The sequence below is a fragment of the Lonchura striata genome, chromosome 12 (genome assembly GCF_050655825.1).
Source record: "Lonchura striata isolate lonStrDom1 chromosome 12, ASM5065582v1, whole genome shotgun sequence".
Classification (NCBI taxonomy): domain Eukaryota; kingdom Metazoa; phylum Chordata; class Aves; order Passeriformes; family Estrildidae; genus Lonchura; species Lonchura striata.
The window spans coordinates 2,043,416-2,060,638 of record NC_140714.1 but is presented as its reverse complement, the minus strand read 5'-3'; the positions used below and the strand labels follow the sequence as shown (position 1 = coordinate 2,060,638).

At 41.8% G+C, this 17,223-nt stretch overlaps 1 protein-coding gene across 6 annotated transcripts in view; it reads left to right on the top strand.

Annotated features, from left to right (window-relative positions):
- The window catches only part of LOC110469855 (contactin-4), a 276,477-nt gene that overhangs the window by 93,721 nt on the left and 165,533 nt on the right, over positions 1-17,223 (top strand). The window contains exon 1 of one of the 6 annotated variants that reach the window (XM_085590264.1): positions 4,277-4,297. The exons of the other annotated variants lie outside the window; for them this stretch is intronic. The gene's annotated coding sequence lies outside the window, so the exon portion shown is untranslated. Of the gene's footprint in view, positions 1-4,276; positions 4,298-17,223 lie in introns of those variants that run through there. 6 annotated transcript variants of the gene reach the window in all.

Below are 17,223 nucleotides of genomic sequence, written 5' to 3'. Positions count from 1 at the left end.
CTCAGGATGAAATGTTTTAAATAAAAAGTCAATTAAAGGCCACATTGGACTAAAAACTTCTGAAAGCCCCTGGATATTCCTGTACCTGTAGATTACTCCTCTATTTGTGTTTTTTGGAGCTGTGTCCTTATCCTGTAGAACATTTTGAAGCCCTTTTGAAAACATCAGCTTAGGTTGTGCTTGGCAAATTGAGAAATAAATTGTTTTGTGAATCATCTTTTGGTTTTTATTTTTTTCTTCCCCCTGGAAGAAATAACAAAACTGGATTCCTTTACTGATCCTTGTCTTTAGGTGGATCTTGTTCTGTACATGGATCAATAAAAATGTCTTTAACAATGAGAGGATAAAGCTACAAGGGGCAGAAAAATGAGTCCATTCATCAAGGGCAGCATGGAAGGAGGGCTGCTCTAAAGATGTTACAAATATTAATGTGTTGTGTTGCACTCCCAGGGCACTCAAGTCCCATTAGTGATAAATATTTCCAGTTTTAAATATCACCAATTTTAGTAGCTGCAGAAGCTATTTTTATATCATAAAATGAATGTATGTTCAGAAATGTTCTCCATGTTCTCGTCTCCCAAGAAGCATTTTTATATCCTGCTCCATCCATCTTTTCTGAGTACAGAACAGTTTAATTTGCAACCTGAAGTGTTAAGTTTTAATTTTTTCCCTTTGCTCAGTCTCCTACTTAGTTATACATAAATCAGAGGAATTTGAAAGAACTGGTAAAAATGGCTGGATCCTTCTTGAGCTGTAATTTGGCTCCATGAATTATTAATTACCAGCCCAGGATAGCACCAGCTTTTTCAGAAGTCACTTTAAATGTACAAGACTCACCTTATCAGCCAAGATCTAAGCAGTGGCAGTAATGCAATTCTCCCCATTTAGCACTTTGTGGTACGTTGAGAAGGAATTGGATATTAGATCATTTAAACTCTCTGAAATACAACACAAAGCAAGGAAGTGGATTGGTTTTTTTCTCCTTTTTTCTTTTCTTTTCTTTTTTTTTTGGCCCCTGTGACAATTTCAAAGCAATGAACACACGTGGATTTCTCAGGGGCTTGGGCTGCTGGAGATGTTGAAGCTGCATCACTGTGAGGGAGACCAGCAGCTCAAAGAGCTTGGAAGGGAAAGGTTTTAGAAGAACAGAAGGAATCTGTGGTGGCTTGAAACTAAACTCAAATGGATGCAAGGTAGCATTGGCCAAATACAAAGGAAGCTGGCATTGTAAGTAAATTTTATTTCCTAAATAACAGAGCTCTCCAGGTACTTATTGCAGCACCACTTAAACCAGGTTTTAATTTATTTGACGACCCTCATCTTTTCCCCTAATTTAGCTTCTCTCTCCAAATAAAAACTAGTATTTTTGTCCCTTGTCTTAAATGATTTCATGTTTGACGTAGTGCTAAAGGTTCTTTTTACAACTTTGCCCTTCTCTGATTTAATCTGCCTTTGGCAATTGCAGAGTCGAGGGTGGCAGCTGATTTAATTGAATCCCATCTTGCAAAATTTAAGGGTATGCAATGGAAAGTTGAAATATTTCAGGACTTTGCTAATTCTGAAATTTCGTTGGAACGTTTTTAGTATTTTGGCAGTGCCGTTCTCCGTCCCTGAAGATAAGTTATTAAAATAAGGAGTGTCTCTTGCAATATATCATCTATTTTTAAAGATATTTTTAGACTTCTAAACAAATGAGGAGAGGGTGTGAAGGAAGTGATTAGATCTCATTTTGTGTGGAAGTTTTTAGGAACCATTACACTGCAAAATTGATGTAAAGCAATATTTCAGGGAGAAATCCTAACGAGATTCTAATGTGAGCTGTACCTGAGATTGTTTCCCAGAACTGAGATAATCTCGCTGCTGTCACTGGGCTCTGATTTACAGAAGTCATTTTGCTCCCATCTGTTGATGTGCCAGACAAGGCAGGGTTAGGAATGAGCAGTTCAGCGACTCTGCTTGCAGGAAAGTAATTAGTCTAAAAAAAGTCAGATTAAATGTGGCAATTCCCACCCTGGTTCTTCTTTTGGTGCCCAAGGCAAGGAATTTGGTTGGTGACACTGCAAAACAAAGTTGGAAACCTTCCCTTAATTTTCTTCTTCCTTTTTGCTGTCGTTTTACCGTGGAAAACAAGTGGATGTGGCACTGCCCAAAGTGGTTCAGTGGGCACGGGGGATTCAAAGGATGGATTTCATGATCTTGGAGGTCTTTTCCAACCTCATTGAGTCAGATTCTGCACATGGAGCTCAGCAGTGAGGGAGCAAGGCCTCGTTTGATCAGCATGGGTTGGGTAAAAGGTGGCTGCTTTTCATGCTAAGCTTTATCACATCCACTTTTTGGCTGGGTTTTGAAGCTTTCCTGTAAAATCTGGCACCTGAGGGGGTTTGTAACCAAGCCTGGGAGCTGGGGGTGGAGCAGGGCAGTGAGGAGGGAGGAATGGGTGCTTAGGGGGTCACCAAGTGCACCTACAAGTGAAAACATGACAAATAATTGTGCTTAGATGGATGTTAAACCCCACCGATCAAACATTTCAGGCAGGTCTTGCTGTAGTCTCAGGTTTGCAGTCTTATTCTGCATTTGGAGCTAGAAGTTCATATTTCAAGTGGCACAAAACGTGACAAAACACTTATTGCTGGGAGTGGAAGTACAACAGGAAATATATGGCCATTACCCAGCTGCAAGTTTCTCCATTTAAATGCAAACAAAACAGGAAAATGAAATGCAATTTTTAGTTTAATCAACTTTCATGAGTCTTCTGGGAAGCCCAGAAGGATCTGAAAGGAGCCGCTGGGACCTGTTGGCTTTAAATATGAATTTTTGCTCGGTAATAGGGGGTTATACTGGGCTTGGCTTAAAAATTAAGTTTTGCCAGTGACAGCTGGGCCTAACTGGGGGCAAAGCCAGTCAAATTAACTTTCATTTCAAAGGGGGATTAAACCATTATTTTGCTAAAAATGTGTCTGATGTAACAACTCTGTTCTACAAATAATAACAAATTTATCCACTGTATTTGCACTCATTCTCTTTATTTTAGTACAGGAGAGATTATAAAAATACACAACTGGCTCCAGTACTGGAGAGTTCCCCCACAGGAGAGCTTGCAAAAAGTTAAACTCCATGAAAATGCGTCTTGTTATTCTGCCCTTAAAAATAATTAAAGGTGGGAGGGATTAGTAGTTATTTAAGTATTTGATATCACCACATCAAACACCTGATACAGCTGTTACACCCATAAGAAAATACAAAAAGTGTGTGTTACAATAATTTAAAAAAAAAAATCAGTGTTAGAACTGAGGAGTGCAAGAGGCTGAGTGAACTGGATTTTTTTAATTTTTTCCAGTCACTGGGGCGTTTCTGCATCGATGTCCTCAGTGTTAGGTTTCTCTGGAGACCAATTACAATGGTTCACAAGGTTGTTTTTATTTTCCTTGCTCTTGATGTCTTTTTAATGAGGCCTCCTAGTAAACAGCAAGCATTATGCTTTCCTGTTGGATTCCTGTCTGCCGCCTTGAAACATTTATTACTAATACATGTGGGAAATGATGTATAAATTAAATATTAGGAAAATGTACTTTTAAAAAACAGAAGTACTTGGGGGGAGATATCTTATAATTGTCACTGGAGGAGTGGGAGAGGAAGTCGTGCCAATATTTTGCTAATGGAAGCAGAGTGAAAGGGACTGTTAAAGCATCCTTGTGGTTTTATGTAATAAATAGAGCTGATAGATGCATGGAGCTCTCAGTGCTCGTCTCTGGGCTTGTGGGTTGGTGTGAGAGAATCTGAAGGATGGGAAAAAACATTTTTTAAAAGGCTGTTCTGCTCTGCTCCAGCCCTGCCACATCCTGGTGCCCGCAGCATCCCCTCGGATCGCTCCTGCCGGCACCAGCTCCTGCCCTGCACCTCCCTCTGCTGCTTCACCTCGTCAGCCACTGGATCTTCCAGATTCAAGTGATGCTCACAAAATATTCTCTAATCACCAACACCAGCTAATCAAGCTTAATACCAAATTATTGTGAGCGACAGAGCCCTGTGTGGAGTCTGCACCGCGCTGAACGCTCTGTTGGGACTCTGCCTGCTGCAGTATTGCTGCCTTAGAAACACCCAAGTCAAGTACAAATTCCATAATTGCTTAAAGATGTTGTATCTCTGAATTTTTGCTGGATGCTTAGTTCCTATATTGGCAAAGGCTGCTTGCTTTAAATCCTGACTTTGAATCCTTGCTGGGACACCAGGATTTTTTCACCGGGGTTTGGAGAACCTGTCCTGCTCTTCCATGCTCTGGTGCCAGATTGGCAGCAAGGTTTGTGGTGAGCAGATGCAAATCTGGACTTGGTTTGGGTTTTTTTTTTTTTTTTTTTTTGGTGTTTGATTGGGTTTTTTGGAGGGGTGGGCTGCATTGGGGGTTTTTTGGCAGAACTCCTGGCATTTTCTCTTCTCCAGGTGGGCTGCTGTGGGTGATGTCTGCTGATTCCCAGGGGCTGCATCTCACCCATCCTCCTTCCACACTTTTCACATCTCTGGTAGCTTTTGTGGGGGGAAATAGATGAGTACATTGGTAAAGCTCCTCTGTGTCCATGTGTGTGTGGATATGTGCATCAATCCAAAATTTGTCGCAGTAACCGATGCATTTCTGGCAGGTTTGTGTTTGGGCAGGTTTCTCACCATTTCCTGGTCCTCTCCTTGCTCTGGTGGCTCAGAGCAGGGTTGGAAGGTGAGGATGAGGATGCAGATGTTCAAGGACTCGTTTCAATCCTACTTTCGATTCCTCTGGGTCTGGAAGTTGGTTGTGGGTACTCCAAGGAGAGGGGTGCAGAAAGCGCTTACTCAGCGTGTTCCTCAGTGTCTCTTTAACAGATTTTTTGCTGCTTTTCTTGAATTTGCATCTGCGATTGCAACCACTCCTGTGTGCTGCAAATGCAGCTCCTTCCTCCCATTCCACCCTTGGAGTGTCTGCTGAATCCTCATGTGGGTGGGAGCTGGCACTCGCTCCCGGAGCCCTGGCACATCCCTGGAGGCACACAGGGAATTCAGCTGTGAATTCGCTGTCTCTCAGCTACATCATCCCTCCAAAAAGCCTGGAAAGGCTTTTTGGAGGGATGATGTAGCTGAGAGACAGCAAAAAAAAATTCTTTCCAGGCTTTTTCCTCTGTTGGAGGAGAGGCTCACTTGTCCTTTCCTGCTGCACTGGAAGGTGTTTACTTCCCGGGAGTGTCAGGCTGGTGGCACTTCTCTAAAAGAAACGTTCAGAGAATATGAAACAGGACTTTGATGGCTTTCATCTTTTATCTTTTAAGTAGCTGATTTCATTCTTGCATGGAGGCAGTTGGCTCGGAGAGCTAATCAGGCTGCATAATGATGAAAAGGTCAAAATGAAATGGGGGGGAACTACCATGATTCACAGCAAAGGCTGGGTTCAGACCATTGTCAGAGCACAAACTCATCTCTATTTTACAAAAAGAAACTTGGTTCCTGCTTTTTCCTGTCCTTTTTCACTGTGAAATCATGTTCTTACCCAGGGGTAAGAAGAAAAAATAAGAGGAGTGTCCAGAGAAAAATAAGAAGAGTGAGTAGCTGATACCTCCTGTGAGGAAAAATTACCCTGAGAACAGAGAGGTCTCCAATTATATTGAAGTAAAGCTGCAAGGGGGATGTGCTCCAGAGCAGTTTTCCATTCTCCAGGCAAGGCTGGCACCAGCCTGGCCAGAATGCAAACTGTCTTCAGATTTCATTTTGCAAGGGGATTGTGGTGTCACATCCATCTGAACCCACCACATCAGGTAGTGAAAATAGAAAATGAATCACATTAATCCTTGCTGGATGGTTTATTCTCTTTACAGTGACCCTTTTGAGCCATTTGGAAGATCTTCTGTTGTATCTCCTGTGATCTGTGATGATGATGATGGATGTGGTGCCCCTGCTTGAAGCAGGAGGTTGGAACTTGGTCTTTAAGGTCCCTTCCGACACAAATATTCTGATTTTAGAAACCCCTGTCCAAGGTGCTGAGCTGGTGCTCGGGGAGTTAAAGCAAGCACTGGGCTGGAGTGGATGCCCCTCTGAAAAGTCCAGTCTGGAACGAGAAGTGCCTTGGCTGAGCTGGGATCTCCCCAGACTCTTCAGAGATGTGGGGCTGGCATCAGCCAGGTGCTCACAGGGACCTGTGCTAGAGTTTATTTGGCAAGGCATTTATCTTTTGCTTCTGCTGGTGGGATTTCTTTTTAGTGTAACTAATCAAATGAGTGCAGAATGAACCTTTTCAGGAGCAGAAGTAGCTTGATTTATTAAGTGGAATCGTAATCCAACATGAAGCATTTGATTACTCCTCGCATGCACTAATCCTTTTTTTATGAGATCAATTTGCCCCAAATATCTGTACATGGTATTTTTTTGGCAGCCTTTTTCCTTAAGACCTCAAAATGGTATAAATGATGAGCTCCAGCTGTTTCTCATTGTGTGGTTTATTTTCTGACACACAAGGTACTGGATTTTAAGCTTCTCAGATTTTTCCCCAGTAAGTATTATTTAATAGCTATTGCTGCATGAACATTGATTATAATTTTACCAGAATAAGTGCATTAAAATGTTTACAAGTTGTTATTTATTACCAGCTGCTTCACGAACACTGGAGCTGGTGGTTTTATTTATTTCTGGCTATGGCATAATTAACTCCCCGTGCTTATCTGGAGACTTTCTTGTCAGTTATTCATAGCCTGACTACTTTGTCTGCAATCTTCAAACCATTTACTCTGTGATGTGAAATATTTCAGGGTGTTCTTGCTTTAATATTTAGAATAATGCCTGGTGGTATTTATAGCAGCTGCTGCACCACCTTTTATCCTCAGCCTAGGGAAGATTGGCTTTATTCACCTTGGGGAATCAGTTTAACTCACCCCCCTGCCATGGTGGTCTCGTAAATACAACAAAAAGTTGCATATCATGAATTATGTATCTGGTGAAATGAATTTGCCCCAATTGTGGGTGTATCTGTGTGTGGGTATCTCCTTGGTGTGAGTGAGAACATGCTCCATCTCCATGCTGAGGTTGGGTTATGAAAGCTCAAAATTAAATCAAAATTATTTAAAGTCAGCAAAAGACTTTTTTCAGCTTGGTCCTTATATGTGCTTACAGTTTATAATTGAGTATGTGGCAATTCCACTGTTTAATCCATTTCTGCACGGATATCAGCCACTTCAGATATTTTGGAGTTTATCAAAATCATTGTGTATCCACCTTAAAGTATTTCCAACAAGGAGAAGAAAAAAGAAATACCACAGTTCACTGCTGATTATTTTTTCTTATTTCTTGATTGTTGCCAGTACTTGTCATACATTAACCAAATGAAGAAATGAAATGAAACCTGGGGAAATCAGTTTCTTTAGCACTGAAGAGAATCCTGTTTAGGATCCATCCTTTCCTCCCGAGCCAGGTTCCTCCCCGGGTTTACCCCAGCCCTGTGCAGCACAGGCATGCAGCACACAGATGTTTTTCTGTCTCATGCATTCCCAAACATCCCCAAGAAGTTTAATTCTCAAAATTCAAGGCCAGCAGGGTTTGAGCAGCCTGAGCTGAGCCTGAGCAGAGCCCACAGGGTTTGTCCATCACCATCTCCAGCTGCTGATCAAGGTAATGAGCTGGGACAGCACCGAGGGCATCCCAAGCTCAGCTGGGAGGGAGGAAAGGCCTCCCAGCCCTGCCTCAAGGAAATTCGATTAATGACATGGACAGTCAGACTTCAGAAAGGCTGAAAAGAACAAATCAAACCTTCTCCCTTCAGCTGTTGTAGGGAGGGGGAGATATTTCCCCCTGCTGTGTCCAAACACCCCATGGCAAACCCCACCAGCTGCTTTCCCTGTGCTTGAGGATTCTTTCCCAAATCCCAAATATGGGTCATTTTCTGTGTGTTTGTTTGGGTTTTGGTTTTTGGTTTTTTTTTTGCAATTAGAAGATGTTTTGAGATGTCACGGCAGTTTGAGCTGGTTTTTCATGTAGGAGTAGTGAGAGGAAACTTGTTGGTGCATGTTTTGATCTGCTTTGCTTCCTCCCTAAAATGAAACTTGGCAATGTGATACTTGGAGCTGATGGGAAAGAAATTCCTTCTGGTTATTCTAATCCATTGTGCAGACTGTGAGGAATGTCCTACCAGGATTCCCTCACGCTTTTGACGTCATAACAGAGAAAAATGCTCCCCGAGAAAACTTGTCACCCCAAAATCTACCTCAGTGGTAAATATTATAAAAATACATGAAAACTTTCAAGTGAATTTCAGAGGAATTCAGGGGCAGGGATCATCCAGGGAAGGAGGTTGTGGGATAACCTGAAATGCCTTTGGAGAAGCCTTCCAGAAGGATTTGTCTCTCTGAGACCAATCCTAAAGCTTGCATTGATCCTTCTCTCATGGAGAAGGGCACCACACCCACACACCTGTAAAAATTCAGGAAATCATGTCCTAGAAAGTGTATTCCATCCTGAGTGCTGGGATTTTCTGGGATTGGATGGGATTTTAGCAGGGGGTGAGCAGCACCTGGATTCTCTCTCCTGTTCTAGAACTGGGGGCTGGATTCAGGTGTGCTTCCCATGGGATGCTGTCCCACCAAAGCAATGCCTGTTTCTTCATCTACTTACTGAAAGAAAGACACAAATGTGATTTTATTTCATATTTCTGATGAATTAATGTAGTTAAGCAGTGGTTCCAGCTCACACAAGCATTCCCACTCAGAAGAATTTCCTGCCTGGCATTTCTTTCATAACTCTGTTCCAAAGCCACCTTACTGAGAAGGTTATTCTGGTAATTTCTTTTCTTTCTCTTTTTTTTTTTCTTTTTTTTTTTTCCTTCTGCAAATAAACTATTTCTGAAAAACAGCTCCTTCCTAAGGGCAGCCAAGTGTCAAAGGCAGAGTTATGGATGGTGTCAGCTGCGTGTGGAAGCACACGCTCCATTTCCTCATTCCAGCTGTGGGAGCTTGGCTGTGCAAACGCCGGGTGCTGCTCGTGTACCTGTCACTGCAGAGCTTTTAATGAACATTGATCATGTTCAGCCAGACGTTGATTTGAATCAAGTGGATGGAAAGTCATTTTTAAAAGCACGCCGTGAAGTTTTTGTGTTCTAGTGGTGTAGAGTGTTTAGGATGAACCTGAAAAAAAAACCAAAAAACATCATCCCGGCTTTGAAAAGTTATTGCTGGATGAGAGAGGATCTGCACATTCAGCTTGGTCATCTCAGAAGGTTCATTTATAATTTAAAGTAATTTTTCAGCACAGTGTGTATTTATATTTACTTTTACAGAGAGAATTATTAAGGTTGGAAAAGACCTCCAAGATCAAGACCAAGACTTTTAATTAGTTTTATAAACCCAGCAGTTTAAAATTGCCTTTAAATATTCCCTTTGGGAAAACAGCTCTGGTTGTTTATGCAGAACTGGGTTACATAATTTGGGGAAATAACCTTTATCTCCTTGCTTGGCTGAGCAGCCTGGCCCACCAGACTCCTCCTGCTGCTGCAGGTGATGGAAAATGTGAAATGCAGAAGTTCTGGGCTGCCAAATTCCTCCTGGGAGGGCTGGATCTGGAGAGTTGTGCCCTGGAGCACTGGGAGGAGACAGATGGGACCCATTTAATGCCCAGCACGGTTCCACCTCCCAGGAGCTGCTCCCTCCTTTGTAGGGCACAGTTGGCTCCAGGTGTCCCATGGGAAGGACAAAGTGACCCCAGGGTGGGACCACAGCAGAGATTTTGGGAAACCCACAGCCAACAAGTGATTTTTGGGAATCCCAGGGAGAAGGAATCCATTGTATGGTGTAAAATTGCCATGTTTATTTTGGGGTTCATTTCATTAAATGTCCATATCTGTGTGGGCTGTTTGGGTGAAAGTGCCTAAAATAGAAGTGGTTGCTTAAAAGCCTTATTTTATTGCAGTTATAGAGAAAAAAAAAAAAAAAACCATAAATAAAATCTTTCTAACCAAAGTCAGTGCTAGTTTCTTAATTGAAAGAAACACCTTATTGCAGAAGGGGGAAAATATTGAGTATTTTTATTGTAGTCAAAACTTCACAACGCTTAGCTTAAAACAAAGACTCCGGTGAAGTCTGCAAGCAAACAAATTGATCTGCAGGCTTGGCAATTGTGGTGAGCAGAGTAAAAAGAAAGAAATCCATAGGTCATTTCTGTAAGAATAAAGCTAATATTAGCCTAGGAGTCACTCTTAAATGTTGTTTACATAATGATCTTGGAAGGTGCTGAGCTTTACAATTGTGCATTTGAAGGTAGAATCCTTACAAAATAGATGGTTCCATTTAGGGACAAAGAATACAATGTAAGAGAGTCTAAGCTTGGGGGTTTTCCCCCCTCATTTTCCTTTTCAAATTATTTTAACAATAATCCTTTGACTCTGGAATGTGTGGAAGACAGGGAATATCAAAGAAGAGCAATCAGGTGATAATCCTGCCTAACCAACCTTTGACTTGCAGCATCTGCTGTATTTTTAGTCTGATAGGAGCAGAATTATCATTCCCAGTAATTTGATAAGTGTTGTCATTTTCCTTTGAAGAGCTTATTTTAATATTTTTTTTATCAGCACACCTGCTCCCTCGAGAGTAAACCAGCAAGTAATTTATGCAGTGCAAATCCTTGCCAGTTTTTAAGTGAGAATAAATATTTCTGAGATGCTCATGGTTATAAAACTTGATGGTTTGCCCACAGATCTCCTCTTTTCACTGTTGTGCAGTGGTGTCAGTTTGAGATGTGATAGCCGGATCTTTGGGATTTTTCCAAAGAATCCTTAACAAAAGTTCAGCAAATTGAAGTTCAGCTCTTCCTTAGTTTTGAGCTGTTGTTGTGTGGGTTTTTGGGCTCCCATTGCTGATGGGAAAAGCAGGATAAAGCTGCCCTGGTGCTGGTCATGCCCGAGATCACTGGAGTGGGGAATCTTCCCAGTTCCAGGAGACACCTCATGGAATGTTGTGGGGATGTGTGGAAATCCTGTCCTGCTTCAGAGCCTTTGGTTTCCACCTGGGAACTCAGCACAGCAGTTTCTTGTCCTTTCTTTGCTTTCCCTTTGTTCCATAATAATTCCTGAATGCCTTCAGCAACCCCCACACAAAAGTGAGGGGCAAAAGTCCCCTGAGAGTCTCTTGCAGTAGTGATTATCTGATCTCTGAGGATGACCAACCAAATCTACAGCTTTTTAATTCTGACAAAAAAAAACCCACTTTATTTTTGTGCTCATTTGCTTTGCTGCCATGAGAACGAGCTGCCCTTCCCCTTTGGGGGACAGATTTATGGAAAGGTTTTTTGACAGAACCAGTGCTGCGAAGGAGAATTTCATCCCTGGAATGTTCTGTGTCGGAAACCCACGTGGAGCTATTTGTGTGAAGGAAGCCAGCAGGGAGGGGCAGGATCTGAAATGGTCTCTGGGAAGGGGATGGCTGCTCAGTGAGGCAGAGAATTGCAGGTTATCCATGGGTTGGTGGCACAGGTGAGGACTGAGAACATCAGGCTTGAGTTGGGCTGTGTGTGGAGCAAAATCCCTGCTGCAGGCAGAGGGGTCTGCTCAAAGCATCCCCCAGTGCAGGCAGAGAACGGTGCTTGCTCAGGAATGTGAAGTTTTTACTGTCCTTTTCCTCTTCTATTTTCTATTCCTTATTCTCTTTCCTCCTCTCCCCCCCATCCATGAAATCTGTTAATGCCATGCTGGATTTTTTGTGTCTTTGGAAACAAGAAGCTGTGCCCACAACTTCCCTGAAATGCCCTACAAATCATAACCACAGCAATCACTTCAGCCTCTCTCCTCACGGCATTTCCAAATTCAAATTATCTTGCAGAACTGTTATTTAACGTGGAATTTGGGCAGTTATTTAACATGGAATTTGGCACTGTAGGATGTCCCCGAGTGGGAAGCCAGGGGAGAGGAGGAGGTTGGATGGGTTTTGTCTCCTGCAGTGGTGCAGCTGATTAAGGGTTTTGTCATCCCCAAAAACCCCTGGGGCTCAGACTGACAGGGCTTGGCTTGTTTTGTGTTCTGCTCCTCTGCACTCGTGTGTTCCTCCCCTGGTTATATTCAGTGAGAGAGAAGAATATTAAACATCAAAAAAATGAGCTGGGCCACGTGTGCGGTGTTCAACACACAGATTTTTGAGGGAAAGCTTTGTTGTTATATAAAATAAAAGTAAATATTCTGCCCAACTCTCCAGATTTTCCCAGAAGGTTGGAAGGGAGGCAGAGATCAATCATTGATAAAGATGGCCTGTGGCAGTGGGTAGATGGGACTGTCAAAGCAATAAAACACACAAAACTGCTAAAATATTGTCATTCTTGGAGATTTCTGCTTAAAAATCTTTGATTTCTGAACCCTCAGGCTTCTAGTTCTTCTGTAGCCCGGAGAGGTCTCAGACCCTGAGAGCATTTTTTAATGCCTTGTAGTTTTTTGTAGAAAACAGGTTGGGAAAAGAGCCTGTGAAGAGGAAGAACCTTCCCTTTCTTCTTCCTTGACTTTCTGTGCCTGTTGCCAGAGGGGAAAGGGCTTTTAGGAAGATCCTATAGCAGTGGGTAAATGAAATTATCAATAAAGTATAGAGCAAAGTACATTCAAATATTTAATATTGGATTCATGAGGATTGAAATCACGTTTTCCTCCCAAAACGTGATTTTTTTGTGGTTGGGATTGGAAGAATGCAGGGGTGCTCAGCTGGCCTGAGCAGCACCACAGCCAGGGCCTTAAAAAAGAGAAATTCCCAGGTTTCCTTTGCCTTGCTGGGAATTTCAGGAGTCTCGTGGAGAGCTGCAGAACCAATTGCCCAGATGATGTGTCCATGTGTGAGATATTCCATGTGGCATTCCTTACCTGACCAACAGAGAGCTGAGAGAGCCCTGAAATGTAAATAAGATTTTGGGTGTCCTCCCAAGTCCCCAGATGTTCGTGGGGGTATCCCTGAAGTTCACAACACAGGGTTTATTTTCTGTTTGATTTTCTTCCTAAATCCCAAAGGAATTAAAAGCTACCCCACTGCTAAGACGAATGGGGAGTCACCAGTGCAGGCACCACGTGAAATACAATTTTTATTTAAATGTTTTCCTCCAATGAGCTGCTGAAGCAATTTATTTGCCTAAGTTATAAAGCAGTGGAAATAGAAATGACAAACTATTGGTACAGCACAGAGCAAATGTTATTTTGGAGTCCTCCACTTCCTAGAGTTGATTTATGGGCTCCTTTCTGGCTACTGGGGTGGCCCATCCTAAAGACAGGAGGAAATGGTCCAAGAAATGGTTGAATTTGTAACAGGAGCCTGAAATTTCTATGATATCCTACTCCCAACCATCCATCCTTCTCTCCCCTCCACTGAGTTTTTGGAGTAGGGAAGGAATTTGGAGAGACAAAATTCGGAGGTAAATGATGATTTTACAAACTCCCTGTGTGATGCTTAAGTGGTGCTTCTTGTACTTAAAAATGAAATGGTGCAGTGAGGAGCTGGCTTCAAGAGAAATAATAAATCAAAGTAAATAAAAAAATTAAACTGCCTTATGCCTGGCTGTCAAAAGTTTTGAGTGAATAAATCAGTTTTAATATCGTTAAATGCAGTTCATGGCATCTTTCCTGTGAAGTGCTGCTTAAAACAAACAGTTTTTCACTGACGGCACAAAAATTGTTTCCCTAACATGCCCAGAGGTGAAATGACTGCCTGGAGGAAATAAAGCTGGCAGATTTTTTCTCTCCAAGTGCAGAAAGTCTTGGGGCTGTAAAAGCTGTTGTGTGGTTTAACTAATTTCCTTTAAACTGACAGGAACAGCAAAGCAGAGGATGTATTTTCCCTGGTGAGCTGGTATTTGGGGTTGTTTATGAGCTCCTGCAAATTGTCACTTCAGGAAAGCAAAACAGGAGGAGGACGTGCAGGGGAGCAGAGATCAGCTGGGTGTGTAAACTGCATTTTGTAGGGCCTAAAAATACTTGTAAGGCAGTGTGGGAGTGGCATTTTTGCTAGGGCTGAATGAACTATCCCAAAAAAAAAAAAAATAAAAAAAGAAAAAAGCCATCCTTGAGCTCTTTCTCTTTCCTGCTCTTTGCTCCATCCCTGGAGCGTTTTCCCTCCTCTCTGCAGCAGCACCAGGTGAGGTTCTCGTGGTGAACAAGTGAGGGAGGGATTTTTATTTCCCCAGGTGCCAGCAGGAATTAGAATTGGAAATCAGTGAACAACGAGAGACCAGACTCTCCCGAATGAGTAAAACCAGAACCCAGAAAATACCCAAAATACCCAAATATCCCAAGAGCTGCCCTGTTCATCCTTCCTCTGCTTGAATGGAGAGGGGCTGATGTTGAACTTGCACCCAGGAGTGTGACCCTGATTAAAAAAGAAGTGGGAATTATTAATTCTTGGCTGCAGCATCTGCCTGGATCCTGCTCCCTGAGCTGGACCAGGGGAGGAAGGGCAGAGCATTCCCACCCTCCTCGTTCCTTAACCCCTGTCTGAAATCTCTTTTATCACTTTGGCATGAGATCTGGGTGTTTGGAGGTCATTAAGGGAGGTGACACAACTTCAGAAGTCACCCTGATCTTTTTCTTGAGCTGCTGGTGAATGGTCTTGGACAGGAGAAAAAGGAATTTAAGGTCTGGTGGTCTTTATAGGGATTTAACATGAGGATTGTGTGTTCCCAAGGAATATTGAGGAGGTGAAGGCTGGAGCTCTGTGAATCCAAGAGAATTTGGGAATTTGGTGTGCTGTGGCAGCACTGAAATAATCAGTGAGGAGAATCAGCAGTGTTCTGCTGGGAGAATATTCTGGGAGGATGCTTAATCTCAGGAATGACCACTGAATAATTTATTCACCTGATTTACAAATATTTGTATGGAAAACACTTGAGGTTTTAATCAGGCACTCCATAAACAATTTGTGTGTCCCAGTGCTGAGGAGTTTAATGGAAATCTGGGCATTTGGGAATATTTTATTCACATTTAGGAGCTATTTCCACTCTTTGAGCACCTGCACTGCTGCTGGGAAAGGAAAGTGGGGACCCCCCCTGCCTGACCCCTTTTTCTTCATGGAGAGCTTGAAGTGGATATTTATTTTAAATTTTATTTAAATCACTGTTGAGATTCTGTGTGTTTGAACATGGCACAATCTTAATGGGGTGTTCTGACATTACTTGATTCTTAAACGCATTTCCAAATTTTAAAGGATTTTTAAAACCTTTCCAGAAGGTTTTAGATGCAATGCAGGTGATCCTGCCTGAGGTTGTCCATTCCCTGCTCTTCCAAGAGTTTTCAGTCTTCCCAAAGAAACCAAAGTTTCAGTGAAGTAAATCCCCAGTTTCCAAGGAACTGCTCCAAAATTCTCTTTATTGTTTGTTCTGCCTCTCCCAACACACACTGGTAGGTGCTATATAAATGCACAGTTATCTTTGCCAATGAGGGAAAACAAAATCAGTTTGTTGGAATTTGTGGAGAAAAATAATTGTATAGAAATAAAATATTACCCTCAGATAATTTTTTTTTCCCTTTCCCCTTCCATAGCATCTTTTTTTTTTTCTCCTGGTCTTCCATGCAAGAGAATAATTGGGATTTGAGATGAGTTGTGACTGTGTTGTTCCATTCTGGATTTTCATTTAGGTATCTCATAAAATCCCTGTAGGTTGTTCCAGTTTCTTGCCCTTTTCTATGCTAATAATAGGAGGGGAGAAAATAAACAATTAAGACAAATGAATTAATTCCTGTCTCAATACTGTGTACTAGGAAAACAGTTCAGGGGAACAAATGTACATAGATTTGAAATTTTGAATAAATATTAATAATAGTTACAGCAACAATAAAGAAAAAACCGAGAGTAAGGGAATTAAAGTGACCTTGAATGCAGGTAGATTATTACTGTATGGACACTGATTTTAATTTGTATTAATGTAGATAATGGCTTACATGGGCCTTATGGCTGCATTACCAGTGCTCTAAAATTTAATTAGATTTTTAGAGCAGCTGTTAATGTCTTCTCTAGGATTATATCATTCCGGGGAGTGTCAGAAAACTTCAGCCATTTCTTTAGGCTCAGAAGAAACTGAAATGAGGTATTTTGCCCACAAAACTACCCTGAATTCCTGAGTCTTTCTCATAACAAGCCATTGAAATTGCATTTATTTTATCCTTGCACTGCAGGGGATGGATAACACACTGAACCACAGAGAGAAAAAGGCTGGCTGGGAAATATTATAAAAAGGTTTTTAGGATTTGGAGGTTTGCTTCTCGCTTTGGCAGACCCAAGATTCAGAGTCAGTGATAATAACGTGGAAGAAGCCCATTTTTAAATGAACACAAGGCAGGAATAAATGTCCCCACCACGGTGGAATGTAAATGAAAGTGTTTTATTTTCATGACCAAAGAAAGAAAGAAAGAGTTGTGATTTTTTATTGTTCTGTCCACCAAAAATATAATTAAGAAAGAAATGCAGCAGGATCTGTATTTTTGTAGCTAACTCCAAGAGAAGAAAGAGAACAATGTGCCTGCCACAGCTTGGTTCTCACATCATTCCACGTGGAGGCTTTGACTCTGCCAAGGAATTTATCCTTTAAAAAACGTTGAATCAACCACCTGAGATGCCCAAGGCATTGGGAGAGGTGGGGACAGAAATGTTGTGTTCATTCCGAGGCGAGTGCAGCAATGTGAGCTGCTCCTCCTCACTTAGGGTTGACAGATTCATTGAATAATTCTTAAAAATTTAATCTCCAGTGCTTGGAAAATCGGGAATTTCTTGGATACTTTTGCTTTAGGTACTCATGGATTTTCATTTTCTGTGACCACCCCCAGCTGAGCCTGAGGAGGTTTGGTGTAAATGGATTAAGGGATTTCTGTAGCTGCAGGGTGAGCCCCGTCCATAAATAGATCCAACACCTCTGGAAAGGGTCCCTCACCCCTGAGGGCCTTTCCTGCATTTCAAATGTAAATAAAAATCACTTTAAAATCAAAGAATTCTTCTCTGTAGTTAGCAGAATTTCCAAAAACATGGTTAATCCAAAAGAGCTTTTCTATTTGATGTTTAATAGAGCTGAGTTAATAATTCATAATTTAATGTATCTGATTAATTTTGCCTCTTTTTCTCAGAATGTCTTCAAAGCACATAACAATTATCTCAAATGTACTTATTCAAAATGACTCGGTGACCTCTCTTTCTAGATCACTTATTCCTGATTCAATTTCTCATAGCAGTGCACAATTCCTATTGGCTATCATTCATTATTTCTCCGCTAATTGAGTAATCA